Here is a 27,046-nt window from a genome sequence, read left to right on the forward strand (position 1 = left end):
ATATATATATATATACATGCACCCCAGTTCTCTTAATAGCCATGGATCACAGGGATATCTGACTTCCAAGGGCATGAAGCTCTCACATTTAGCCTGTTGCAATAGATAACAGGAAATGCAACCTCAGTATCATTTCCATTTCTCAGTCCCCCTCTTCCACACTCTCCCTGCAGCCATGAAATCACAGTAACTGTAGGAATTCACACCGGTGTCCCAGTGTTCAAAACCAACACTTGTTATTTTTACCTGTTACTTGGGTTTTAGTTTGGGGTTTTTTGGAAGCAAAATTCTAAAGACAAACAAGTCAATAAGCAAAGCATTTAAATTACTGTGCAGTCATTATAACTGATATCAGGGCAAAGGAATGCAAACAGGCCAGTCTGTGGCTTCATGCCTTTAGCTCCTGTCCCTCTGTTTTGTTTTTAATTTTGAGCACAGGAAGGGGCCAGTATGTGACCATATGCTTACAAAATGCTGGTTACAAATGTCTTCCAAACAACATTGGCATAGTAGTGATATGTCATGTATGTGTCACGTTTTGTCACGCTATGAATGTGCCTGTGTGACTCCAAACCTTACTGTGTTTCCTTCTCCTGTTTCTCAGAATGGGTAATAATAATTGTTTCCAAACAACTTCATGCTTCCGTTCTGAATAAATTGGATTTCACTTCATTCAGTGCCAGTGGGAATTTCATACCCTGGGAAATTTGCAAGCATATTGGAGGGAAAATGTTAAGCATGTGCTTAAGCATCATTGATATTGATCTGGTTAAGTCTGTTCTTCAACGTTAGGAGCTATTGCCTCTTTCCAAGCATTGGTCTTACTGGAGGGTTAAAAAAGAAGGAGAGTTGCAAGGCCCTAAAGATGGAATTGCACCTGGAAGGAAGAAATAGTCAGCAGAAGTTGATGCTGATATTGCTGTGAACATTATCTTGGTCATACCTTTTCATTTTCCAAAGATAAGATCCTTTCAGCATGATCTAAGATTCCTTCAGTTTTCAAATATTGGGGTTTTTTTTTTCTCCCCTTGTGATTTGTTTTCCTTTATTTTTCTTGTCATGTAATTGCCTTTTCAGGGTTAACAAGGTTTTCAAGTTAACACTACTTTGAGGCAGTGATATGTAGGCCAAAGAGGTTCACACCTCTTGGGTGTGAGCAAGTTCGTGTGATATTTGTGGTGGGAGGTCTTGTGATGAGAACGCGGAGGAGCAGGGACTCAAGTCTCCTAGATCCAGATTCAATATCTGTGGCTTTCCCTCCTGCGAGCCTTTGGCAAATGAGAGATGAGTGCAGGCTCCATATAACCATCTTTAAAATAGATATCCCTTGGGGAGAGTATCGATTAATTAACATTTCAGAGGCACTTTGAGTTTCTTTGATAGGTGTTGCAGAAATTCGAAAGGAGGTTTTTTGCTTGCTAGACATAGGCTGTCTAAAGGATGAATTTTAATGATGTTGGTTTACCTACGAAGTGCTCTTTTTCAAATGGAAGACTATTTAGCTTCTTTTGTATGTACCAGTATGGTATTTTACTACCAATTTAAGCCAAATAAAATATACAGCATCTGTACCAAGACTGGATTTGGTACCCTCACATCATGAAAGCTCATGCTGATAATTTGCCAGTAGCCTCAGGTCTTTGATAGTAATTTGGCAGATGCTATACTGAACCTAATTTGCATCTGTATTTACATAAATGCTTTAATTAAAATTATATGCACCAACCTGAGATGGATGAACAGCACTGCCTGCTATTTGTTTACATTCCCTGACAACAAAACCCTGCCTTGGCTGCTTCTTGCTGATTGTATGACTTGACAAGACTATTTGAGGTGCGAACTAGAAACCTGACAGGTTTCTAGTTAGACCCTGCTTCAAACTGCTGAGGAGCAACATGAAGCTTTCAGGACAAAATTCTGCCTTTATTTTAGCAGCAGAGATGATCTGAGCAATTTGATTCAAGGGGTCAGATTTGGTCTATATCCAGTCCTAAAGCTCTAGCTTTAAGGTAGTTCCGTGCAGTCAGGATTTATAGTTCCTTGCACACGATATCTGCTTTGTCACACATCCAAAATGTGAAACCCCAGGACAGTAGAAAAACATTTTAAATACAGCATCCATCAAGAGAAAATTTCTGAGCACTGTTCATCTTTGAACAGAGCATTATAGAGCTCCTTGTAGGATAGAGTGATCTAGGGGATTTTAGGGCACAAGTGGGGTCCTGATTGTTTCAGTGGGACATGTGAGAGCATATGACTGAGTCTGGATGAAGGCAGTGAAGACTCTGGATATGTTTTTGCTTAGACCACACATTTCATTTGGAGAACACAATCATATAAATACAAATTACATCCAAACTCTGCAGATTGCCTTTGGACAGTGGAGGCTGATGTTGCTGCGCTGCTTCCCAGTTATTCGGAAATTGTCACAGTGTTGCAAAGGAAAGAGGTCAAGTGGCAAAGTTATGACTGATTTCACAGAGAGCTTTGAAGATACCTGAAGGACAGGCTAAAAAACGCTGTAACTACCCTGCCTTGATTTGGAGGGTTGCTGAGCTTTGTTTAAAGTTGTTTACTTAACCTTGCATCAGAGGAGATAGTTCAGAGCCGCTGTTTCCTTCACTGAGAGGTCATGTATACGTAGAGGATTGGAATTGCGGTCCATTTTAATAATAATAATTAATACATAATTAAAGGTTTCTTCCAACCCAAACTATTCTGATTCTGTATAAACCTGAGCATTACCACTCACTTTCTTCAGTGACTTCTGACTGTATTTGCCTGTATTCATTTCTGAATCTAGTTTGAGAGAGTCCATTCAGTTTCAGCACATTCATACATTAACCTTCGTACATTAACATTCATGCATTAACCCATTTGCCTGATAGCTCTGTTGGAGATGATAAACTGTCCCCCATATTATGACCTGCTGTGGGACGGGTGGCCAAAACCTGTTTACTGAAGTCCACCTGAAAGAGCACGGGCAAAAAAGCATCTACATTTGTGGCAAAGTGGCCTAAATATTTAAATTAGGAGGTGTTGGTAAGCAGGCTGGAATGCACGCTCGAGGGTGTGGGGTGAGTGGCAGTCCAGGGGGATGGTGTTGATGGAAGCTGCAGCTGGAGCCCTCCCAGCACCGCAGTCCTTGGCCTGGTACAGGAATGGCAGCCACCAGATACGCTGCCAGGGGCACCATCTGCCAGCAGCTGGGGTCTGCTGGGGGTCATAGCCAGGCAGCACTTTGCATTGCTGGGATGTGGTGGTCTTGGTCAAGTAGTGGGCGTGACAAAGCCAGATTTGCAGTCTTGCAAAGCCACAGCCTTAATTTAAACTGACATAACTAAAATAAATCCAGACTATTAGTCTTGCTTTGCCTTATCCATAATTAGAGGATTAATACACTTCCCATATTAAATTCATTATGTCATGGGGGTGCTCTGATACTTAAGAGGAAGTTGGGAAAGTCAACTGAAGGGAAGCAGCCCTTGTTCCCCCTGATGTGAAGGGGAGGAGGGGAAGGTACTTGCTGGTTAATTTTCAACATGAGGCAAGTGGATGAAGGAGCAGGCCTGGGATGTGGCACACAGGGAATAAAAACATTCCCCCAGGGAAAGTGTCCTGTTAGGGTGGGATATTTGTGTTGAAATCTGCTCTGCAGTTGCCTCCTCCATTGGCTAGCTGTCCTGGCTCAGCCCTCCACTTTCCCCTCAGACATCTGCGCTGCATCTCCCAGCAAGGGAGGAAGCAGCATGGTGGCTGGTGGGCAGGAGCCCCAGAAAGTTCCCCACTTCAACACTGAAACAGCTGCTGGTTTGAATTTGGATCAACATTCAAGGTGTTGGTACCTCTGCTGGTGCCCAGTTTGGTACCTCTGGCTTTCCCAAGGGGAGTGTGTTGTGAGGTCAGAGAGCAAGCCAGGGAGAGGGTCCAGAGAGCAGCCCTGCATTTGGAGAAGGTTTCTATCAAAAATCATCTTGTCTGTTTGATTTTGGAATCAGTGCTAGTGCTGTAAGTCTAGTGAATGCTGGAAGCCAGCCTTTAATCAGCCTGTGTGTATTTTAAGAATTGTGCCGACTGTTACAGCCTCAGAGATACCTGGAGATTTGGTCGAGAGAAGCCTGTCCTAGTTTCTCAGGGTAGCCAGCAAGGCGTGTTCGTTTCCCAATTTAACATGAGCCTTCCCAGTCTTTATTTTTCAAGGCATTTTCTTTGAAAGGTTGCAAAGCTCCAAGCAACCAGTTAATGCATGGGGGAAGAGAGAAGTCAGAGTGTAACATAGCAGTAATCCCTGCAATTAGAAGTATATTGATAACTACACTTCGGCCGTGGATGGAGTACAGCAGGATGGGGTTCTGGAAGGAGGGTCATCCTTGGGCATCCTTGCCCAGCTGCAGAGAGGGCAATTCACTTGTCTGAAGCTCTTTGGTTGTAGATGTGCAATGCTGGAGACAGCGTGCAGCAGCCTAGTGCAGGACTGGCACGGTGTCCCTAGTGAAGTCAAGGCTTCACTACTTGTGGCATTTACTTGTGGCAAGTAAATGTTGGGGTTTAATCATTTGCCTATCAGAAATCTGTTGGGATGGGGGTTTTGTTTGTGTCACACAGAGGGTGTGATGGAAACCATTACTCATCTTTCCATCCCAGCTCTCCAAGCTGGGAAAAGGGAATGTAAAAAGGTTGATGGATCTGTCCAGACAATCCTCTGGGTCTTGAGCATGCCAGACAGGCATCCCAGAGCCAGGAAAGAAACGCTGGGCTTATTCAGACCCTTCTTGAGCTCTGATTTGGAAGTGCATGTGCTCTGCTCACCGTGCACCCAGATCCCTGTGAAACAAGGTCTTGTCAAAGCAGGCACCAGGCTTCCAGCAGAAGCACACTTGATAATCAGGGTCTTGGACATTGTTGTTCCTAGCATCACACGACCACCAAAGTATGCAAAAAGCATCTCTCAAAAGTAAAAGCATTCCATTCTGAAAAAGCACTTGAAAGCCGTTCATTAGCTCTTTATTTTCACCAAAACTTAATTAGAATTCCCAACTACTTTATTTATTTTTTTCTGCTGTCATCTGAAGGTGCAAGCAAATTTTGGGAGTCTCTCCTACTATAATCTGTCAACTGTTTGTAGGCATCCTCCTGGAAGTGTCCTTTCTCCATTTCCCATGCATGTACAGATGAAGTTAATACGAGACCTTCAAGATGTCTTCAGCAAGTCATCTCCTCCTAAAATAGGATCCGCTCTTTTTGTCACCCGAGGCCGGTTCTTACTTATTTCTGTTTCAGAGCACCTCAAGACATACATCGGGTTGATGAAATGACATTAAGCAAAGCTGGGGGCTGTGCCAAATAGTTCATAACCATGGAGGAAGACTTGGCAGAGGGGCAGAGAAAGGAAGGGATGAATTATTGGTAAACCATGAGTCTGAGCGTCTGTCTCGTTCAGTTTGGTGCACCTAGAAGCAAAGAAGTTAAATAGTATTAATGAAAACAGAAGCAGTATGGGAAGAGGGCATTTACTGAATTTAGAAATCAATCCGATGCTCTTTCACTGTTAGTTGGACTTTATTATTAAAAAAAAAATCTACCTTTTTGATTTGGAATCACCCAACAAAACTAATCCTTGGCTCAGATGGATGTTTGAATTAAGTTCTGATGTTCTCTTTTTCTTCTTTTTAAACTGAAAAAACCTCAACTTTAAAAAAATGATACAGTATTTGCAGAATCAATAGAAAAACTGACCCAGATAAAAGTGTGCAAAAATTGGTTTCATGCCCTAGAACTTTTCCTGCATGCTTTTTGATGCAATGTGTCTGATCCTTCAAAAAGGAGGTAACATACAGTGGTCTCAGCAGCTTTGAAGAATTGTTCTGTAAGAATAACAAGGAGCACTGGAGAAAGGGGTGTGCACTTGTACATTTTTTTCCCCTCATTAAATGTACCATGAGACAGAAGAAATTTAATGTCATATTTCTGGTTATGTGGAAAGATAAGATAAATTTTGTATGAAATCTGATTTTGTCCGATTTTTGAAAGGTGAAAGTGCATTTCTCCTGAACAGCTCTTCACAGTAGGATGTGAATTGCATGTTATCTTCCTTTGTTCAAACCTGCTCCTACTGGACTGAGCGGCAAAGGTGTATCCAAGTAGTAGTAGGGTTCTCTCTCAGAAATGTAATTATGTCCTAGATCCTGAATCAGATAGAAAGCTGTGAAAAGTGTCTGCTGCTCCAGATGTTTTCCAGTAGAATCATAGAACGGTTTAGTTTGGAAGGAACCTTAAAGGTCATCTAGTTCCAACCCCCCTGCCATGGGCCTGGACTCCTCCCACTAGACCAGGTTGCTCAAAAACCCATCCAACCTGACCTTGAATACTTCCAGGGATGGGGCATCCACAAGTTCTCTAGGCAACCTGTTCCAGTGCCTCACCACCCCCACAATAAAGAATTTCTTCAGTGTATCTAATCTAAATCCAATCTCTTTCAGTTTGAAACCATTCCCCCTTGTCCTGTCACTACATGCCCTTCTAAATAGTCTTGCTCCATCTTTTCTGTAAGTTCCCTTCAGGTACTGGAAGGCTGCAATTAGGTCACCCTGAAGTTTTCTCTTTTCCAGTCTGAACAACCCCAATTCACTCCTTTCCTCATAGGAGAGGTGCTCCATCCCTCTGATCATCTTTGTGGCCTCCTCTGGACTCGCTCCAACAGGTCAGTGTCCTTCCTGTGCTTGGGGACCCCAGAGCTGGATGCAGCACTCCAGGTGGGATTTCATGAGCGCAGTAGATGGGCAGAATCACCTCCCTCAACCTGCTGGTAGTGCACGTTTGGCTTTCTGGGCTTCAAGCTCACGTTGCCGGCTCATGTCCAGTCTTTCATCCACCAGCACTCCCAAGTCCCTCTCAGCAGGGCTGCTCTTGATCTGTTCATCCCCCAGCCTGAACTGGGGGTTTCCCCAACCCAGGTGCAGCACCTTCCACTTGGTCTTGTTAAACCTCGTGAAATTCCCATGGGCCCACCTCTCAAACTAAGGAGGATCCAAATTTTAATTTGATTCCAATACAGAACTTAGATCTGCAGGAATCACACATTGAGTATCTGAACCTCTGTTGCTTTGGCTTCCAGAAACATCTCAGGCTGTTTAGGGCTGTGGACCAGGACACATAACAAATCAGTGTTCAGTGCAGACATTGGTGCAGTGAAGATGATAAATCAATAGGACGGATTGAAATAGGGACTGAAAGACTGGCAGGCTGTAGGAGAGTTTCATTCCATCCCTTTGTATTCTTGGCCTTAAAGTCTAGCTGGAGGGGAAGGATGGGCCCAGTTACTGATTCTGAGTAGAATAAGCAGATGCAGTGCCCAGGCTGTGCTGCCTATCCCTAAGATAGAGAGGAAAGACCTCAAAAGCAACTGCTTTGTGGGGATTTCCACAAGCTTTCCCAGTCCTTGGGACTGAACCCTTTAAGCGATTGGTGTGTGCTGACTTTCCCCTTTTGTCTCCATTTGCTGGAACGTGGGAGCACTGAAGAGACAGCACTGGGGCTGTGCAGGGTGGAGAAGTGCAGCAGGCAGGAATGTGCCCCGGGAGATGTTCCAGTCAAACTGGAGCTCCAGGAGTTTGCAGTGAGGAGAGCAGCTGAAGCTCAGCACCGAGCAGGAACGTATAGCAACATATAAGGCAGCCTTTCCTATGGCCTGTTTGTGGCTCCGTGATTATGTGTAGCTGAAAATAGGTCACCAGGCTGAAATATGTGGGGCTGCTGACCCAGGTGCATCTCACTGAACTATCCAGATAAGGCACAGGGATGCTCTTACTGAAAGTAAGGAGACTCAATGAGACGTAACGGTGCTGGTCTTCATGAGCGAATGAAGCATAAATACAATTATCTGAGAGGAGCAAAGTGATTTCTTTTTTTATATTTACACCCTGTGCTCATTTCTTTATTTTACCCCTTTTATGTTGATGGCTGCTGTGTTTGGCAGGAATTTGCAAACACATTGGTGCTTACAGCCAAAAGTACGAACGGTCTAAACAGCCAGCAAAGGGAAACCCCTTCCCCTTGTATTTATTTTTGTGGCAGCAAAATGTAGTCATTGTCTGGTCTTGATCAGTTTTGCTTTTTTCACTTTTAAGTTGTTTGTTTTGTTTTTCTTTTCAGCTTGAGGGTGGAGGGAAACAAAAGAGGGAGTGAATTAAGAGCAGGAGAAAAGAGTGACTGCTGTTGGGCTGTGTCATGTGGTGAGGAAATCAGGCTGAAACTGGAGAGACCAGGCCAAACCTAACAGTCGTACTGGGAGGCCTTGGATTGTGTCACTTGACAGTGCATCTAAGCAGTGAAAATAGCTGGTGATGTTTCTGGCTGCAGTCCAGCATCATCCATATGTGAAATTGTGCTGATGGGCTGCTGCTCACAACACTTTTCCTACCTGCCTTCTCTTAGAGGCAGTCTCGAAGGATGACCCCTGTCCTTTCCAAATGCATTTGGCCTGTGGGGACTGATGTGGGGTAGCATGTTTTTGTATTGTGTTCACTTCAGTTCTCTCTTTTGATCTTTTCCACTATAGCACTGCTGTTGTTATGGGCCCGGATATTTAGTGGGTAGAGGAAGGAGCGTGTGATTTCTTGGCTGTGTCCTCAGTGTACAACTTACACCACGTCTCTCCAGCAAACTTATCTGACACCTGGATGAATCTGAACACAGGGACTGCAACACTACAGGCTTGGGGAGGACTGGCTGGAAAGCTGCCCAGAGGAAAAGGACTGGGGGGTGGTGGTCAACAGCCAAGAACATGAGCCAGTGTGTGCGCATGTGGCCAAGAAGGCCATTGACATCCCGGACTGTATCAGAAATAGTGTGACCAGTGGGACCAGAGCAATGATTGTCCCCCTGTACTCAGCACTGATGAGGCTGCACCTCGAATCCTGTGTCCAGTTTTGGGCCCCTTGCTACAAGAAAGACATTGAGGTGCTGGAGTGTGAGAGAAGGGCAGTGGGGCTGGTGAAGGGTCTAGAGCACAAATCATATGAGGAACAGCTGAGGGAACTGGGGTTATTTAGTCTGGAGAAAAGGAGGCTCAGGAGAGACCTTATCACTCTACAACTATCTGAAAGGAGGTTGTAGCTGGGGGGTGGGTCTCTTCTCCCAGATAACAAGTGACAGAACAAGAGGAAGTGGCCTAAAGTTGCACCAAGGGGATGTTTAGATTGGATATTAGAAAAAGATTTTCACAGAAGGGGTGGTCAGGCACTGGAACAGGCTGCCCAGTTCTGGAGATATTTAAAAGATGTGTAGATGTGGCACTTAGGGATGTGGTTTAGTGGTGGACTTGGCAGTGCTGAGTTAAGGGTTGGACTCAATCGTAAAAGTTTTTTCCAACCTAAGCGATTCTATGACTCTGTAAGAGGACATCCTGTGGTGTTGAAAATTAATTAGCAGGTTAACAGTCCACATCTTGGTTGTTTAAAATAAAAGTTATTGCTGTACGTATGTTGGGCAGCAAAAGTGTCCAACAACAGTGCAGCAATCACTGTGTTGGAAAACAGTTACCAATCATGGTTCTGGCAGAGGAGGGTCTGACAACTATTTTCCAACACATTTATTACTATGGCCAAGTAGGTAACTAACCAGAGGATGACAGTCTGAAATGCAAGGTTTAAGAGAAATAATGTGAAATAGTTTAACCTTACTAAAGGCCAAATACATTAATAATGAACTTTCTGTTCATCAGAATCCTACAGGACATCACTATCTCTCTCTGGTTAAATTTTCTTATGCGGTCAGATATTCTTCTTTTTCTAAACCCCTTGCTGCCAATTTAAAATAGTATATGAGACTGAAATTTCTCACCCTTCAAGAAAACACTTTGATTTGTTGAAGGAAGCTAGGAACAGTTAAGGAGATAGGAAAAAAAGTAATATACCTTTCTCTGTGCTGACATCTGCAACTGGGCGATGTGTTGAAAAGTAAATATAATCTGCTTGGAGCAATGCTTTCCCATTCTCTTTCATTCTGATTCAGTGCTCTGGTTCCTGATGAACTAGACTTAACAATGGAAAGTGAGGTGCAGAAAGGCTGTAGGACCTCAGTGAAGACGTGGGGGATCATCCCCCTGTGCTAGGCCATGGAGTTAATGTTGTTATTTGTTTGCATACGTTTTAAGAGAGCACTGAGATGAGAAGTGGCAGAGTCACTGTCCATCTGTCTGTCCAGTGCCAGGGAAGTCAGGCCAGGACCCTCACTGGCCCGTTTCACCTTGCAGCCGAAGCCAACTGCAGCTGTTGCTGGCAGCCAAACCACTTTTTCTTACCAGCTTCAAGGTAAGAGCTGCTTACCTGAGCAGCCTGTGGCCAAGAGGTTGGAGCAATCCCCTGGGGGTGCCAGTCAGGCAAAGGTGGCCTCGATAGCTTCCCAGGCTTCCAGCATGTTTTCTGAAATCTTCTAAAGCTCTAAGAGAGGGACAATAGTTTCTGTGACAGTGCTGCACGCTGAAAATGGGCCTAAACCTATGAAGTTTTTTCCTTTATTTTTTTTTTAAGACAGCTTATTTGCTTTTTGCTCTTATGTACTCTTATTTTGCTATTACTTGCTCTTTGCTTATTTTTATGCTTCTGAATATTTCCAAAAGCAGCTGGTAATATTAAGAGGGCATTGCAAAGAGGGGTTTGGCCCATTCCTGTAGATAATAGAAGTTTACCTGGAGGAAGGAGAAGGTGGGGAACTGCAGCATGGTCTGGCCTTGGAATGACTCTGTGGGACAGCTTCTGCTCACAGATACCTGCAAATGGTGCAGTGTGGATTAAGGCCTTTTGAGAGTGATTGTCACCCTGCCGAGGTGGAGAAGACAGCCCTTGGCAGGAGCCTCCTACTCTGTGTTTTACAGGTCAGCGCCAGGTTTTCCTGGGGAGCTCAGGGGCTGCCAGCAGCAGCTGCTGTGATGTGGAAATACCCATCTCTGTTTCAGCGTCGTTCAAAAGGCTGGAGAAAGGCAGCTGAATGCCGAGTGGCACAGAGATAAGACCGCTGGGGATGGAGAGGTGAGAGAGATTATCCCATGGCCTCTCTGAGCATCACTGTCTGCTGCACAGTGTGTGTGCACTTAGGTGGAGACCTCGGAGCACTAAAGGGTTTTTAGTGGCTTTTTCACTAGGTGTTTGATGGAAACTTTCAATTGTATTTTAAGTGTCTGTTGTAGGGATGAGGGCAGGGATGGGTTAATTTTATTAGCTTTGTGAAAAGGTGTTGAAGGTAAGGATGCTCATGAGCATGATGCTCCATTGCTCTGCAGTCTGCCAGGTTTGATACATGTTTAATGAGGACTGGACCAGCAGCCGGGAGCTATTGGGGCTCTTGGGATCTGTTGAGATAACTGGGATTTTCAGCGTGTGGAGACAGACGACTTTCAGGAACGTTTGTATCTGCTAATCACGCTGTAATAACAGTCTGCAATCGAGAGGCTGCAAACCCCCCATTTCCGACACAGCTGTGCATATTTAATTCGATAGAAAGCATTTCTAGTCTGCTGTTAGAAGTAATTCAGATCGCTAAGGTGGTAATTTTGATCATGGTAGTTTTTAGGGAAATAGAGGTATAAGCTGCACTGAAAAGTTAATAAATGCCTGGTACAAAACAAATGCTGGAGGGTGAAGAGCACGGACATGATGGGTGGCTGCCAGTGCCTCACTCTGCATCCTGGCCTTGGCTATCCCTGCCTCGCTGAGCCAGCAGCAGAGGAAAGCAATAACCCTGGGCTCATTAGGTTCATGAAGGAAGTTTGTCCTGACCTATTGCCTGTACCACAAATTTTGGACAACGGGGCAGTCGAGCCATGGTGATGGATCACCAGCACACCAGCAGTGCTTGAGGGGAAGCACCAAAGCCTGGTGGGACCATGGAGGGTTGGCATGACCTACTCCATGGCAGTGCTTTCAGCTGACCCCAGGGTTTAAACCACCAAGCTGGCATCTTTCAGGAAAAGAGGTCAGGAGGAGTGTGGGTTTTATTTTCCTTCATCTTGAGCGCAGCTGGGAAAAGCAAGTGCTTTCAGGGCTCCCAACTCCGTTTCTCTCTGTAAAATGTTCTTTTGCAAAATTGATCATTTCTGTAGGTTGAGGGAGTTTCTAAGGAACTTTTCTGTCAAGCATCTAAAAAGTACCATTATTTCTCTTCCATGCTGTAACAGCAGCTCGACATTTACATTTTAGCTCACTAAAGATATCTCAACAATCTCATTTTTCATGAGAAATTTCATGGCGAACAAAGCAAACTAATCCCATTTTCAGGTGGTTAGCGCTGTAGTGTCTGGGTTGCAGAAATCACGTGGAGTGCTGGTGTTTATCAAGTGTTTTAAAAGCCTTTTTGTTTATTTTATTTTGTTTTGCCATGAGATGTTACTCTTTTTGGAAAGCATCTAGAATAATGAAGCAGCTGGTGGCTGAGTCTCCTGCTCGGTGTGCAGAGAATGAAGGATGGCTGGGGGTAGCTGGAATCATTCACTGCGTGCTGTGAACCACATAAACAAACAGGCAATTCCTGTGAACCAGGAGGTGGGTGGTAACTCACAAACCACCATTACCTGTTCTGTATGTGTACTCACCGTTATGCCACACGGGAGCCAGCAGAAACAGATCTCCTCAGTTCTTGTCCATTACTGTGAGGTGTTTGCGTGGCACAGCTCATGTAGGTGAGATCATGATGCCTGCGTGTGAATGCCCTCCTGTGCAGTACGGAGGTCTGGTCTGAATTTGCCTGATCCCGGCATTGTGATGCTCTCATGTCAAGGAGAGCTACTTTTCCTGCCTTGTGCTGGCTTGGAATAAGCATGCCTCCAACAGGAGGCTGCTCAAGAGCTGCCCACGCAGGGATGCTCAAGACAAACAAACTCAGGCAAGGTTTTTGTCAGTGACTATCTAACTGTTGAAAAAAATTCGATGTTTCTATATGAAACATGTTTGTGACTCCGTCATTGCACTGTTGCCTAACTCCAGGCATTCAAAAGCAGTAGCAGATCTCCCAGAACCGTGAAATAGCTTGAAAGATCTTAAATATGTATGTATATATATTTATATACATATATTACCAACTTGTTTCTGAGCTGTTATATTAAACCCAAATCATGTTCTCATAGCCATGAGGGGCAGAAACTTTTTGCATACTTTCTGAAGAGGATCATGCGGTACGAGTACAGCAGCAAGGGATTGGATTTAATAACTCTGGAGATTTCTTCCTGCTTTATGTTTCCAAAAGTGGAGATCCTTGCAGAAGCTTCACCAGCTGGGTCTTCAGGAAAAGCACCAAAATTTGTGAGGCTCATTATACGGTCCTAAGAAGCAACAGCTCCATACATACATATTTATTTTAATTAACTTTCTAAGCAGAGGTTTGAGATCAAGGGAAGGATAGGGACCTGTGTTGCACTGTAGGTGATTTTTTTGTTCTTTGAAAGTGTTTTACTCCTAGGGGTGGTTTTAATTCTGTCGGGAGGTTGTAGGATCACTTCTATGTGTTGGACACAGCACTGAAAAAGCAGAATTTCAGATAGCAGTTTTGCTATAAAGATAACCAGACTAAACCCATTAAATACAGAAACTGCTTCATGCTAAGCTTGCAGCCTACCATGTGAGAATGGAGAATTTGACCCAAAAGAGGGAGGAAGAGCAGCAGAAAGTTGCCTGCTGAGTCCAAAAGTGGTGGTGTTAAGAGCACTAAATCTGCAGCTATCCCTTGAGTTTATTTCTCTTTTACAATTCAGTGAAAGTAGCTTTTTTTTGCCTTACTCTGAGACAGAGGAAAGCGGGACGCAGCTTCCCTTTTTATCTATGAATAAACATGCAGCTTTTTCTGGTCTAAGCTCTTAAAAATTGGTTATGGTTGTGTAATAGTTTCTGGGTTCCCAGCTCCTCCAGTAGCCAATATACTCTTTCAGGAAATCAAGTCATATCTTCCTTTGAAAAGAGCCAGAAAAATACCAACCTAACCTGCTGGGAAGGAGCAAAAGACTCCAAGGGATTTCTTTCGGGTTTGCCAGCTGACCTTTCTCTGGCCAGATAACAGAGTCTGGAGCTTCAAACTCAAATACCGAGTTTGAAAAGCTTGAACTGAAAATGCAAGTTGTGCTCACGGTGCTGCTGAAGCAATCAATAAGTTTCTGCCTCTTTTCTTGGAGGGCTAGCAGGGTGCTTTGCTGCTTGTGTTTCTTTTACTCAGAACAGTCCCATGACCATTTTGTTATCTCCTTACCAGTTCTTGCAGACCTTCAGGCACAGTGTTTTTCAGGTGTGTATACAGCCGCTGCCAAAGGGGAATTTTTTCTATCAGTTCTGCTCTTGCAGCTGCTGAAGCTAAACCTTCCTCTCCTGTTCTTTTAGGAGGAAAAAAAAAAAGGCAAAAATGAGGAAAGCCAACTTTAGCTTTGGGACAGAGCAGGTGAGTCCCTTTAAGGAGGAGGAGGAGGACAGTTTTGATGGCATTTTGTTAAGTTCCCAATAGCCAAAGAGTTTGTTCTGGTATGTGTCAGCTGCAGCAGATGTTTTGTGGGTATTTCCGTGCAAACCGCAGCAGTGGTATCTTAGGACATCAGCGTGTGAGTGCTCTCCACTGTCTGCTTGGCCTAAGAAATGTGGATGTTTTTTTCCCCAAGAGGGCCCCAAGGTTCATCATGTTACTGTAAAAGGGCTGGAGGACCAAATCTTTGAAATTCTGCTTGTCAGTGGTGGTTACTGGAAAAGGAGATTGCTGGAATTCCTGTCAGTCGGCATTCCCGGCTACTGGTGAAAAAGCTAAATTGTCAGTCATACAGTGGAAGGGATGGCTGCTATTTTCTCCTCTTTTACTTTTCTCCTTGACTTACATGGCTTTTCCCTCTTTTGTAGGTGTCAGAAGTACTGCTTACCTTCAAAGAAATATTAAGAACTGAGATTCCCACGATGTAAGAAATCCAGTGCTGTGAGTGAGTAGCTTTTTTTTTTCTGTTTTTCTTTACGGAAATTCAAGCTTGCCCAAACAGAAGGAGAATGTTTAATTTTTTTTTTCTTTTAAAGACACTTCAAGAAATGTTTACAGCAAGCAAATCCAGTCTTTTGGAACCAGTTGAGTGCCTTTGGCACCTCTTTGCAACCCACAAAATAAAGTCAGCATTGTATTACCACATAGGCTGAATAATTATCTCACTGCAGATATGAACCACATGAATGCATTTAACTGAGAATATGGTCAGCAGAATGGACCATTAGCACCATCTGAACCTTATTTGTTGTTTCCAAGCCATTGAAAGACACAATCTTGGTGAAGATTTGAGGGTGCTTGTGTGTTTTGAAAGTAAAGAAGAGCACAGATTGGCTGTGAGGTTGTTTTTGTCTGTGTGCACAACACCCCAGCCCTGTCTTCAAAATGGAAAACTATCCAATATTTGGCTCTTTCCTGATGTGATAAAATAGCTTCAAAGGAAGTTTTATACCACAGGAGACACCTGCACACTTGCTCCAAATCAGCTTGGCCAGGAGCTTTTACATATATATAAACCCCTCCCCTCCCAAAAAAGTGTATATTTAAGGAGCATCTGCACTATGACCTTTTTCTGTGCATTGCTAAAGGGTTTGAGCTGTGATTTCCATCAGCTGTGGCTTATTTGCAGTTCTGCAGGTGGACCAGGCAGGGCTACATTAGACCCTGCTCAGGAAGCCTTGGCTGGAGTTTCTGACTGTCTGCCTGGTGCAGTGTGGGCTCCTGGAGCAGCTTCTCTGGTCTGATGTGAGGCTGAATAACAGGGCAGAAATTTGGACTGAGGGTTTGGATGCTATTGTTCAGGGCTTCATTGCTTTCTGTAAGTAAATTGCTTTTTTTGTAAGTAAATTTTCTTAGTAGAGGGGTTGAATAAGGGGTTTTTTTGAAGTTTTTAAAATCAGATCAACTCCCATCCCATTTTTACCCTGTTCTATGGTGATGGAAATTTATGGTTACTTGGAAATCAGTGGAGTTCTGTTTCCATTTTTATTTCAGTGGCTTACAGCCTGTCTTCTGTTACAACAACAAAATCTATTTGGGTTAGAACAGAATAAAACCCCAAATTGAAATCAGCCTGAAAAAAGAAAGGGCTGTGTTTTGTTAATAGGAGAGAAACCAAGTCAATCCATGTTTGGTAAAGATGTGGTACAAATTTCATAATAAACACCTAACAAGCATTCAGGAATTGGTAAGCAAAAGAAAAAAAAAAGAAAAAAGAATCCTACTTTCAGCCTTTTGTGAAGGATCCCGGCAATCAGTGCAGTTATTGGGAGAAAAGGGATGTGAAGTGGTGACAATGTTTTGTATTGCTCATCCCTCAGTAAAGTGGTCCATGGTTTATATTATTCCTTTGAATCATGTATGTTTTCTCCTGACTCCTTAGTGACTGACACACAAGACCTGCTAATTGAGCTGTGGGGTTTATTTTTTGTCAGTCGCTTACAAAGCATTGCACAGGATGGGCTCTGGCCTGTTATTTACAGATGTGTTGGCTTCAGAGTGATGGGAAGAGTAGATACTGATGAAAGTGAAGAAAATTCAGCAGAAAGATGCCATGTGTACATATCCACACGTGAGAAGTGCTCTTTGCTCATCTCAAAAATAAAATTTTCTTGGTTTTCTGTTAGGTAGGCAGTGTTGAAATTTGGGAAGCATTTCTGTGGTCCTAATGAATCTACATCCTAATGCACCCCTGTGGTGGTTGCTTACACAAAGGGAATAAATGTGGGGATCTGCCCTGCCCTTCAAAGGAGGGCTGCTGGTCGCAGGTAAATGTTGTCTGTGTTTTTAAGTCAAAGCAAAGCAGCAATGCTGAGGAAGGCATGCAGTCCACGTGCCTCTGATATATCATAGCTGTGTTAAGAGGATAAGAGAGAAAACAAGAACAGCCTGCCTGGATGCTGCCCAGGTATGTATGGTCTCAGATGGCTCTGAAATTATTGCAGCAAGATGTAGTTGCAGCTCAGGAATGAAAAGAGACTTTTAAGTTTCATTTACCTGTCTTCTCCCACTCTGGCTGCATGACAGAAGCCTGAGTGAGGAACTGGGGAGCATGAGGTGGCTGTAGCAGGGTGATGCTGACTTCTTGCTCAGAAGCTCAAGGAGAAACCAGAGCTGGAAGAATTCAGTTCCTGTACATCTGCTCTCTGCATCTTCTTGCAATATTGCCCTGCAGAATGTTTCGGGATCAGGTGTTCAGTGAGAGATTTGATGGAGGGAGAGAAAGAAAAGAAGGCTTCTTTGCCATCTCCTTTTTTCTGTTTGTCTGCTGGTATCCAAAGGTGGAGCTTGCCAGCGGCTGCTCCCAGAGGTGCCATCCCCTGCAACGGATGGCAGTGTGGGATGCAGCTGTGGCTTAGGGTGGCCTTGACTGACACCCATTCAGAGGAGACCTAAACCAAGAGCTGACATGCTGTATTATGAGCAGTCAGAGATGGTGTTGGTTTGGGAAACTCCTGCCACTTCTGGTGGGCTTGGGACACTGATGAGCAAACCGTGAGTGGTGGTTGCTTCATCTGTTAGGCTTTAATTCACCTTCCCTTTGTTAAGCAGCATCTATTCTGCTATTTAAGAGCAATACCCCCTTTTTTTGTGGGCAGGATTCCCCTGATGAAGTTTTGTTCTCAGAGCAGTCCAAGGCAGAGCCATCTGTTGGTGGAGGATCAAGCCCTGGGAGGATGCAGGGGAGGGTTCCCTTCAGGTTGTATGTGCTCAAGGAGAAGCATCCTCAGCTGTAGCGTGGTGATGTGGTGGCTCTCTGACCCCAGGTCTCTGCGTGAGGACAAGTTGGTGAGGTAGCTGCAGATCAGGGAATGCCCAGGGCAGGCTGCAGTGTTGGACTGCAGAGGCATAGCAGGTCTGGCAGGAGAGCAGGGAGGACAGAGAAGTGCTTTTATGTATTGGAAAAATTTGGGGGAAACTAGCTTGGAAAAATTAACTCATTTATGTCAAGGCTTCTAGATGTATAACTGTAAAGGAGGCACTTGTTGCAGTGAATTATTCTTTATCAGATAAGATTTAGATAGGTTTGGGGTTATTTTTATAACTTGGAGCTTGAGGAGTGAATTTGCAAACACTTTCTGCAAAGAAAATGACAGCAGTGTATCCTAGGAGTGCCAGCGCTACTCACAGAAACAGCTTTACAAAATGCAGCAGTGGCACTGCCTCCTTGCTCTTACATGGGGCAATGGATTGGGCAGCAGCTGCAGCAGCCCTCGAAGACTGAAACAGTCACTTGCACTTGACACCAGAAAAGCCACCACTCCAAACAGTGCACTCCCCGCAAAATCCATGCACGTTCTCCCTGTTTTCAGTCAGCTGACTGTCTGGAAATGTTGGACAGACTGTGTATTATTTTTAAAAGGGGGGGGAATACTGTTACAACTGAAGAATAGAGATGTGGAAGAGAAGTTGGTTGGAGAGCAGGAGAAACTTAGTCAGGAGAGATGAGGCTTAGCCAAAAGCCTCCATTGCAGTTCCCAGCTGAGAAGGGATGAGGAGATTTCTTCCATGTAACTGCAGATTTGCAGTTCATAGCTGAGGGGTGGAAAGAGGGCAGGTTTTCCCAAGAGCTGAGTGCTGCCCAGGTTTTGGTAAGAACAGGGTTGCTGCTACCTGGCTGTCCTGCAGCCCTAGTGTGGTGGTCCTTTGGGATCTGGCTCTGTAGACAGGAGCTGATGGTGCCTGAAGAGGCGAAAGCAGGTTTTGTTCCGTTCTTCTTACTTTTGATAGTGTCTCTTCCTCCTTTTCCATTAAGTATGATGTCACAAATGACATCAGTCCAATAACTGCTTGTGGTTGTCATAGTCACAGCCTGTGACACCCAAACAAAGCAGCAGGAAAGTGAAGCTGGCATACAAATGCTGTAATATTAATCACGTTCCTTTTGGTTAATAACTACGTGGTTAGGTATTTATTTTCCATTGGAAAAAAAGAGGAAGGGGACTTTAGAGTGCAGCTGTGTTGCTCAGATGGAGTTGGGAACCACCTTCCTCCCCCTAAATGACTCAATTTTTTGCTTTGTCTCCCAGTACTCTTCCCCTAAGCCAACATTGGTCTAGACCTCAACTACCCAACTCTCTCCTGCAGCTGTTCCCATCATTGCAGACCACGTGGTGATCGTCCAGCATGGAAAGGCAATAGGAGATATTCCACTGCCTCTTAATATGAGCTATGTCCCCAGGGCAAAGCCTCTCAAGGACTGGCGGTGAGTGCCAGCAGGAGCCACAGGTCAGCCAGCTTTGACTGCTGGATGGCTGAGGTTGCCATTCTTGTGGTGCATGGACAGAGTGTAGAAAGGTTTTTTCATCTTCTGGAGGGTTTAGATGCGATGCGGGAGTGGTTGTTTGTGGTTCTTTGTTCTGTTTTGGGTTTTTAAATCTGTAAAACAAGCTATTCTGGGTGAGCAGCAGAGCTTGTTTGCCCTTGCAGGGTTTAATCTCCACTCCTTCGGAGTTTTGCACAGGTGGCCTGATGGTAGGAAGGTGCTTGCTGCAAGAAATAATTCCAATAATTAAAAAAAAAATTACAGAAATAGATCTGGTACAAGCACTGCATTTGCAAGACAGGCAGGTGGTCAGGCCTTGCTGAGCAGGAGCCACCTAAGCCCCTTGCTGCTGTGGGCACGTGGGGAGCCGCTATCCATGATGCCCTCACCAAAATTCCCCTTGCCCAGTGCTATCAGCCTCTGTGCTCCTGTGGGAATGTACTGACCGAGAGTGCTCCAGCATGGCTTCCCCAAAATATTGGGGCATGTGATTCATGGGATGAGCCCAGATAACCACCTAGCCCTGCCTGAGCTGGGAGCAGGCAGCAAGCACACAGAGCAGTGTGGCAGGGAGCCTGACCAGCCCGGGGGCTCTGGATTCTGGCATTCGGTGCTGTGGCTCCTGCCGGCGCTTCCAAGGGGGTGCTCATTATATAATAGCTGCTGGTTGATTAATATGCTGTGAGTCAGAAGCGCCAGGATATTTTAGCTTTCTCTAGTTGCTATGGCAACGTTATTTTAACAAATAGCTTTTTAATATTTAATTAAAACAGCTTTTGGCAGGCTGGAGTAAGAACTATTACAATTACTACTACAAAGGGTTAGCAATGAAGTGTATTTCAGTCACCTCTTTTGGTTGGGTCGGTGTCGTATGTCCCCCACTCCAATCTGTCAGCTTCAAAAAATTAAAAAAAATAAAAATCATTAATTTATTGGTTGTGAGAAATGTATTCTTGTTTCTAAGACACAAAGCAAATGTAATGCAAATCTGCAGTTACTCTTCACAATTGAAGGTTGTCAATTCTTTCAGTGTGCAGTGCCAAGGCAGCTCTCTAAGGATGAAGAGATATGATGGTGTTTATTAATCGCTGCTTTGTCACTGGTATTCCTTCTTCTACCTTTGCCTCACGGATGAGATCATTCCCATTTTACTTGCTTCATGTTTCTTCTCTGTCAGGTTGGATGCTTTTCCCTTGCCAGCTTGTGGAGGAGGCTGGTGCTGTGTCCAGATCAGGCTCTGGATGGAATCCTAGTCTTTTTTTAGGTGAGCTCCTCTGCTCCCTGATACCAAATGATTCTGCAATGGAGACAAATGAACAGAGAACTCAGTCTCCAGAGAAAAATAAATATTTAACAACTCTCTTTGTAAATACCCTTTATTTATAGAACAGTTGCAGGTTCTATCATGCTTGATAAATGGGGATACTTTTTATCCAGGAGTTCTGCCTTGAGGTACTCAGTGGATACTTAATGTTGTCTGTGATATAATAATGAAATAAATGTGTCATTCTCATGGGATTCCCTTCCAGCCCCTATTTTCTGTGATTAACTTCAGTATTGCCCACTTTGTCTCTATTCACATTGCATTCCTTAATATTATACTGAAACCTCATTTGGACGGTAACACCTTTATTTCCTGAGGGGATGGGAAGGCTGCAGAGACTGTATGTACCTCCGTCATGTTATCACCCTGGTGTCTCACCAGGTCCTTGAGGTTGGTGAGCTCAGCCTTTTGCTCTCACAGAGGCTGGGATAGTGCTGTTATCCCATCTTATAAACAAGTGAAAGTAAACCTGGAGAGATAGATTAGGATGTGTTTCACCCCAACTGCCTATAAGCTAAGCAGTTGTTTTGTAGTAGCTGTCTGACCACTTCCAGCATCAGTTGAAATACTGCACCATTTGCAGAGATGTTTTGCCCTGCTTTAGGACAGATGTTTGAGGCAGGTCACAGGTGTAACACTCAGAGTTGTTTGTCTCTCCCCATGTAACTCTGAGCCATAAACTCAGATGGGGAAAAACTGGACAAGAGAACTGCCACCCTGCATCAAAGATCTTCTACACAATTTCTGTAGGTCCATAAGTGTCCAGGCTGGAGGATGTCCTCGCTTGTTGCAGCACTGCTCTGGTCACACAATGTCAGGTCCCCAGTCCAAAGCAGCACAGGTAATCTCTGCCACACATTTCTCTCAGTTGGGCATCCAGGATTAAACAGCTTAGAAGGAGGTGCAAATCCTGTCCCCAGGCATGTAAACTAAGGTGCAAAAGATTTGCCTAAATCCTTCTAGCAAGCCAGGAAGACAACTAAGGCTTTCCTTCCTATTTACACTGAAGGTGTGTTGTTGCGACCAAAATGACAGTGATGATATTATTGCTGTGGTAATACAGCAAACAGTATGGCTGTGTTAGGCAGTTCTTTAAAGCATCCTTCTGAGTTGCATCCCATACTTATTGCTAAGTTTTTTGATGTCTTTTTAAACCCCTCTGCTAGCTGATGTCAACCTCAAGGAGTCCAAAGGCAATCCCAGGATGTGGTGGAAGTGATGGAAGCAGGGAGTCTCTGGGTGGATAGTGACAGCCACAGAGCAGCACATGGTTGCAGCCACTTGTGTCAGCTGCTGGTTCCTGAGAGGTCTGGGAAGGAATCCTTTCTATTTTCTAGCAACAAGGATCTGAAACATACTGCAAAAATATTTGACTGGTTTCATAGCAAATGTGGGCCTCCGTGAGGCTTGCAAGGCAGTAGCTGCATGGCAGGAGGTCCTGCCATGCTGGAGGGGCATCGTGGAGGGACAGGCAGTGACGGTTGTGGGGGAAGCTGATAAGCAGATGGATGAAGCTGGCAGTGCCATCGAGTGGAGGAAATGAGTGCCGCTACTTTAGCAAACACAGTCGGGCTACCCCAGAGGGGTAAGGGGGCTGAGAGGTTTGAACCAAACACTCTGACCAAAGAGAGCTTGTGGAGCCATTCCTTGGGAGGAGGTGGGAAAAATTTGGTGATGGTGACTGGCAAGGGTAGGGGGCTCTGAGCACTGGTGCTTTTGGATATCAAAAGATGGTGGATTAAGTAGCTGAAATGGGAATTCTAGTGAGAAGGCAGAGAAATAATGCTTCTACCTGGAGTTTTCATTACATGGCTAAATTTTGGAAAGGATACAGAGAAAAGTGCTGCAGAGTAGCAATCCTGCTTGGGCTACATGCTGGAGTCTGAGAGAAATGCCCCCATGTTATGGATGAGAGAGAGTGGCTGATAGCCAGAATACTGACAGTATAGCAGGTGGGAGAGCAGGGAAGGTTGGGAGCTCTGCCATCCCTGAGCAGAGGTGGCCCAGAGGTGAACAGTGGGCTGTTGGGGAAAGATGGCTGTGCCATGAGGCTGTGTGGTGGAGCAGACCCAGCAGTGAGTGGTTTGGGGAAATCCCTGATGGATATTGCTCTTGAGTGCTGTGATAAGTGGCAGGTCTGGGTAGTCAGATCTGCTCTGGAAAGCTGATCCCAAGGAGGAAAATTTGGTTTGTCAGGGGAGCAGCAGGGGGAAAGAAGAGGATGGGTGCCTATATTTTTGTTTGGGTAGATGTGCACTGGAGTTGTACTGGAAAAGCTGAAATGTGATTTACAAGGGGAAATAAAAGCTCCACTGCAAACGTAGACTGATGTGAAAGAGTTTACCTGCCAGGTCCTCAGCCCAGCCTCAAGTACTCAGCCTCCCCATATGGGTGAAATGTGCTATGTAGATCTTCAATTTACAGTAATTTGGGACTCGCTTGTTGTCTGGAGAGGCATGATGTGCACTCTGGCAGATCTGACTCCCTCACCCCTGAGTATAAGGGTGGATCCAAGCTGACAGTGCTCAGAGATACTGCAGTCACAAAGACTCCCCAAAATGAAGCCCAAGGGTCTTTCTTTTTTTGTGGTTGTTTAGGATCCATGCAAGTTGGTGATCTTCCCCAAATCCCCATGTTACCAAAAGCATGCGGTCTCCTCCCCTCACCTAAGCACTCACTACACTTAAGTGGAAGCAAAGCCAGCTTTAGCTGGTCCTGACTATTTAAAAGATTCATTGCTACTTTTGGGTGTCCCTGATAAGCAAGAACATCAAGCGGTGGAATAGAGTCCAGTGAATTGAAAGAGATTGGAAGTGACAAAAATTGCAGTGAACTTTCCTAGAGCTTCCCATCTCCACCTGTTGCAGTCCTTTCCTTTATCTTTTGCTGCCATCAGTAGTTTTTGGTAGTGTTGTCTTCTCAGTGACTGCTCTTTCATGGGGATGTCTGTTGGAAATCAGGAAGCTGATATGTTGAAAGCAGGAGCACTTGGGCCTGTGAGTCTGCTTGTGTATTGCAGAATGTGCTGCTGTCTCCTAACCCAGAAATGCAATGGCAGTGACTATCATTTGCTTTGCATCACCAGTAGTTTTACACAGTACAACTGTGATGTTTGCACAGGTAATGTGTGCTTAATCCCTATTTTGCAGGTAGTGGCTTCAGGGTAGAGTATCACATAGGTGCTGAGCACAATTGTGGTCTCTGAATTGACTCTGTTTATACCTGAGTCACGACTAATGCTGACAATGAAAACTATCTGGCAAGTTTCCTGTCTGCAGTTCTCCAAGTATGGTCGTCTGCTTGCGTGCCTCAAACCAGACTGTAACTGTGTGTGCTGCACTCTGAAATCCAGCCAGATTTGCTACAGATTAATCAAACCCTTCAGCACTTGGGGGCAGCTGCATTTCAGATGCTGCTGTGAGTGTGTGTAGGGAAGGGCGAGGAGCAAGCATGGTGCTCAGAATCTACTACAGGAAGAGATTCAAGCTCTAGTAGGACAGGGAATAGTCTTTCATTTATTGTCTTTATTTGTTATTAATATTGGGTTAAAATGTGTTTTATATGATTTATATTATATATGTAATTGTATCTAGTGGTTGTATATTAATTATTATATACTATATGAATGCAAAGAGCTACTGCGTTATTTTTAGCTCTGTTACAAAACATTCAATGGAGATTGCCATTTTGATGTGACATTGCTCTTCTGTTAGGAAAATTTTCCTGTCTGACTGTCCAGGACCTGCACCCCCTGAGGTGGGACCAAAGCCCCTTCACAGTGGGCAGCTCCAGTGAGCCACCCCACTTGCCTCCCTACACTCACACAATTAGACAAGGTTTCCCTACCAGCTGGACCCCAGGTTTCTCTTAGAAGAGTCTCAGATGTCTGGATCCTTAAAATAATTTAATCATGGTGCAATAACAACAGCTTGAGCTGGGTGCCTCCCAAAGAGGGACCCCAAACAAAGGATTGAAGTCTATGTAGTGAAAGTCTGAGCTCTTCCAGCTGAGTATTTGGTTTCTGCTGCATGTCTGGTCACCTGGCTTCCACAGAGGTCCTCTGTGCCCTTTGTTATGCCAAGGGTAGGCACCCGCTCTTGCCTCAAGCTCCCACCACCCAGAGCTCAACCTGCAGCTGCACCCTGAGCTACCGGCACTAAATGTATTCCTCAATGACTCTGATGGCTTTCGATTAAGTAAAAGCTCACTGAGTGGCCATGGGCAGGCCATCCCTCTGATACTGGAGGAGTACAGAGAAGGAGCAGCTTTCTTCTTTGATCTTGCTTCTGCTGGAGTCAGTAGCAAAATTTCAGAGGACTTCAATGAGCCAGGATCAGTGCTCTAAAAATACTTCCAAGGCACTTGGGAAAAGCACTCCTGAGTAGGAGAGTAGCAGCCCTTATGTGCCTGCAGGGCAGAAGGGAGCACACCCTTGGTAGATGTTGCTTCTTTATGAACACCTCCTTTTGGTGCATGTTATTGAAAGGAAGGAAACTTTTGCAGCAGTAGTGTAATGTGTAGTGCTCTCTGTTGTAGCAATAAGCTTTGATCTGTTACTGTAGAAATTCTACCACTTTTTATGCAAGAAGGTCCAAAAGCCCCTTCCTTTTGCTGTCTGTGAAAATCTTAACCTGAAGGGTGTGTTTTGTGTGTGCCATGAGGACCTCTGGGCATCTCTTTCTAGGTGAGTCTGGATGAGTAATTGTGTCACTTGGTTGACCTGACACGTACATCAGCCTCGTGCTAGTCCTGACCGCCAGAGGTGGAAGTGAAATTAGAGATATACCCTGTGAGGTAAAAGCAGTGTAAAGCTTCCAGACCCTGCTGTAACTTACATCACCTTCAGGGATTCCAGAGAGTGGTTTTGAGCACAGGAAGTAGATAGGGTAGGCTGGGGGTCAGATTTGCATCCCCTGGTATGTGATGTGTGCCCACAGTGGTTGCACAGGCATGAGCAGGGATAGAGGTGCTCATCTCCCTTCCCAATGGAAAATGGCTTCAATGTGTCCTTAAGCCTGAGGCTGACCAGGGGAAAAAAACCCTGTGCTCAGGCCCTGAGATGGCCCCAGCACTGCTCTGCAGTTGTGATATATCTAGTACACACAAAGCTGTGCACTCAGGGACAGGATAAATGGAGAGGAGGGAGATGGTGACCTCCAAACAGCTCCTGTGGTGGCAGAGTGAAAGGAAACACCCTGTATTTTAGCTGCTCTTTGTAGAGGGGAAGGTGACTCCGAAAGGGCATTTAAATAGCAAAACAAGTAGATGGTATTTTGAGGGTTTCCTAAGCTAGTTGAAAAAGTAATAATAATGAAAAGATCTCATTTATAAGAGTGAGAAGTTTCAAGGCTGCAGCTCTGAGCAGCATGCCAGGGTTAGAAGTGCTGTGGAGCCCTGTGACTGTTCCAGTATGCTGTTTTGCTTCAGGCTCATGGAGGGTTCATTTCCTACCTGTCTAGCCTCCCTCTGTCCATCTGTGCTGTCCTTGCCCAGAGGTGTGAGGTCTATGAGAGAAGGCCCACTGGGCCACTGGCAGTGACTGGAGTTTCCCACTTTGCTTTTTTCTTTTTTTTTTTTTTTAATATTTGCTATGAGTAAGTTTAGCTTAGGAATTATCCCTGCAAATCACAGTCCCTGCTTCTGATACCTGGCTTCTGCAACGCATCACTTGTCTGCCAGCAGACGCGTGGCTGTGCTCATCAGGTCCCTGAGGCCAGTCATAGATACGTGTTGAAACTGTGGCTTCTCCTCCTAAAAACCTCAGTGGATTTCCTGTGCTCTGGGATATGTCAGGGGAACGGAGCACTGGGCTCAGTTGTTGTGGCCTCTTCCACGGCTGCCTGAAACACGTCTGTAAACTTAGTGGTGGTAACATCAGTGTAATGAGCTCCTGAGCAATGTACGGCATCGATAGCACAGCAGCTGCTGGAGAACTGCAGAGTCCCTTTACAAGACGCCTTCTCAACACCGTGAGCACTGAGATGATGCCATACAAACTGCCTGCTGGCTGTTCAATGTCTATCCTAACGTGCTGCTTTTGTGTTGCTTTCAAATGCCAGAATTTTGCAGTAAATGATTGCAAGTGCATCAATTCTTGCCTCCTCCAGTGCATGTTTGTGGTCTTGTCTGGTCCTGGTGTAGTGTCTGCTCAGGTGGAGGCTCCTGGGGCATGTTGAGTGTTACAATATGCTCACGTTTTGTGTCATCACCATGACTGTGCAGCACCAGCTCTGTTTTGGGGGAGAAACCACCCTCTTTTGTGCAGCCTCATTGGTTGCTGTCGATCTACTCTGCTTTTCAGGAAACTCTAGCAGGATTAAGCTTGCTGGCACTGTCTGACACTGCTCTGTGCCTCTGCTCTTCCTCAAACACTCAGCCTTGAGAGCTCTAAAAGGCTGGACAATCCCTGGGGTCACCTCACAGGAAACAGGCATTCAAAGAGTTCATGTAATTAGCTGCACTTT

The 27,046-nt window shown here is 44.9% G+C and overlaps 1 protein-coding gene across 5 annotated transcripts in view; it reads left to right on the forward strand.

Moving 5' to 3' along the window:
* The window catches only part of ZHX2 (zinc fingers and homeoboxes 2), a 76,485-nt gene that overhangs the window by 17,332 nt on the left and 32,107 nt on the right, over nt 1-27,046 (forward strand). The window contains exons 1-3 of one of the 5 annotated variants that reach the window (XM_027684489.1): nt 12,398-12,536; nt 14,862-14,934; nt 15,623-15,811. The gene's annotated coding sequence lies outside the window, so the exon portion shown is untranslated. Of the gene's footprint in view, nt 1-12,397; nt 12,537-14,357; nt 14,416-14,861; nt 14,935-15,622; nt 15,812-19,085; nt 19,222-20,435; nt 20,523-27,046 lie in introns of those variants that run through there. The other 4 variants (XM_027684490.1, XM_027684488.1, XM_027684491.1 and 1 more) reach the window with 4 other exon arrangements.

The sequence above is a fragment of the Neopelma chrysocephalum genome, unplaced genomic scaffold, assembly GCF_003984885.1.
Source record: "Neopelma chrysocephalum unplaced genomic scaffold, ASM398488v2 Primary Assembly neopelma1_66, whole genome shotgun sequence".
NCBI classification, from domain to species: Eukaryota; Metazoa; Chordata; class Aves; order Passeriformes; family Pipridae; genus Neopelma; species Neopelma chrysocephalum.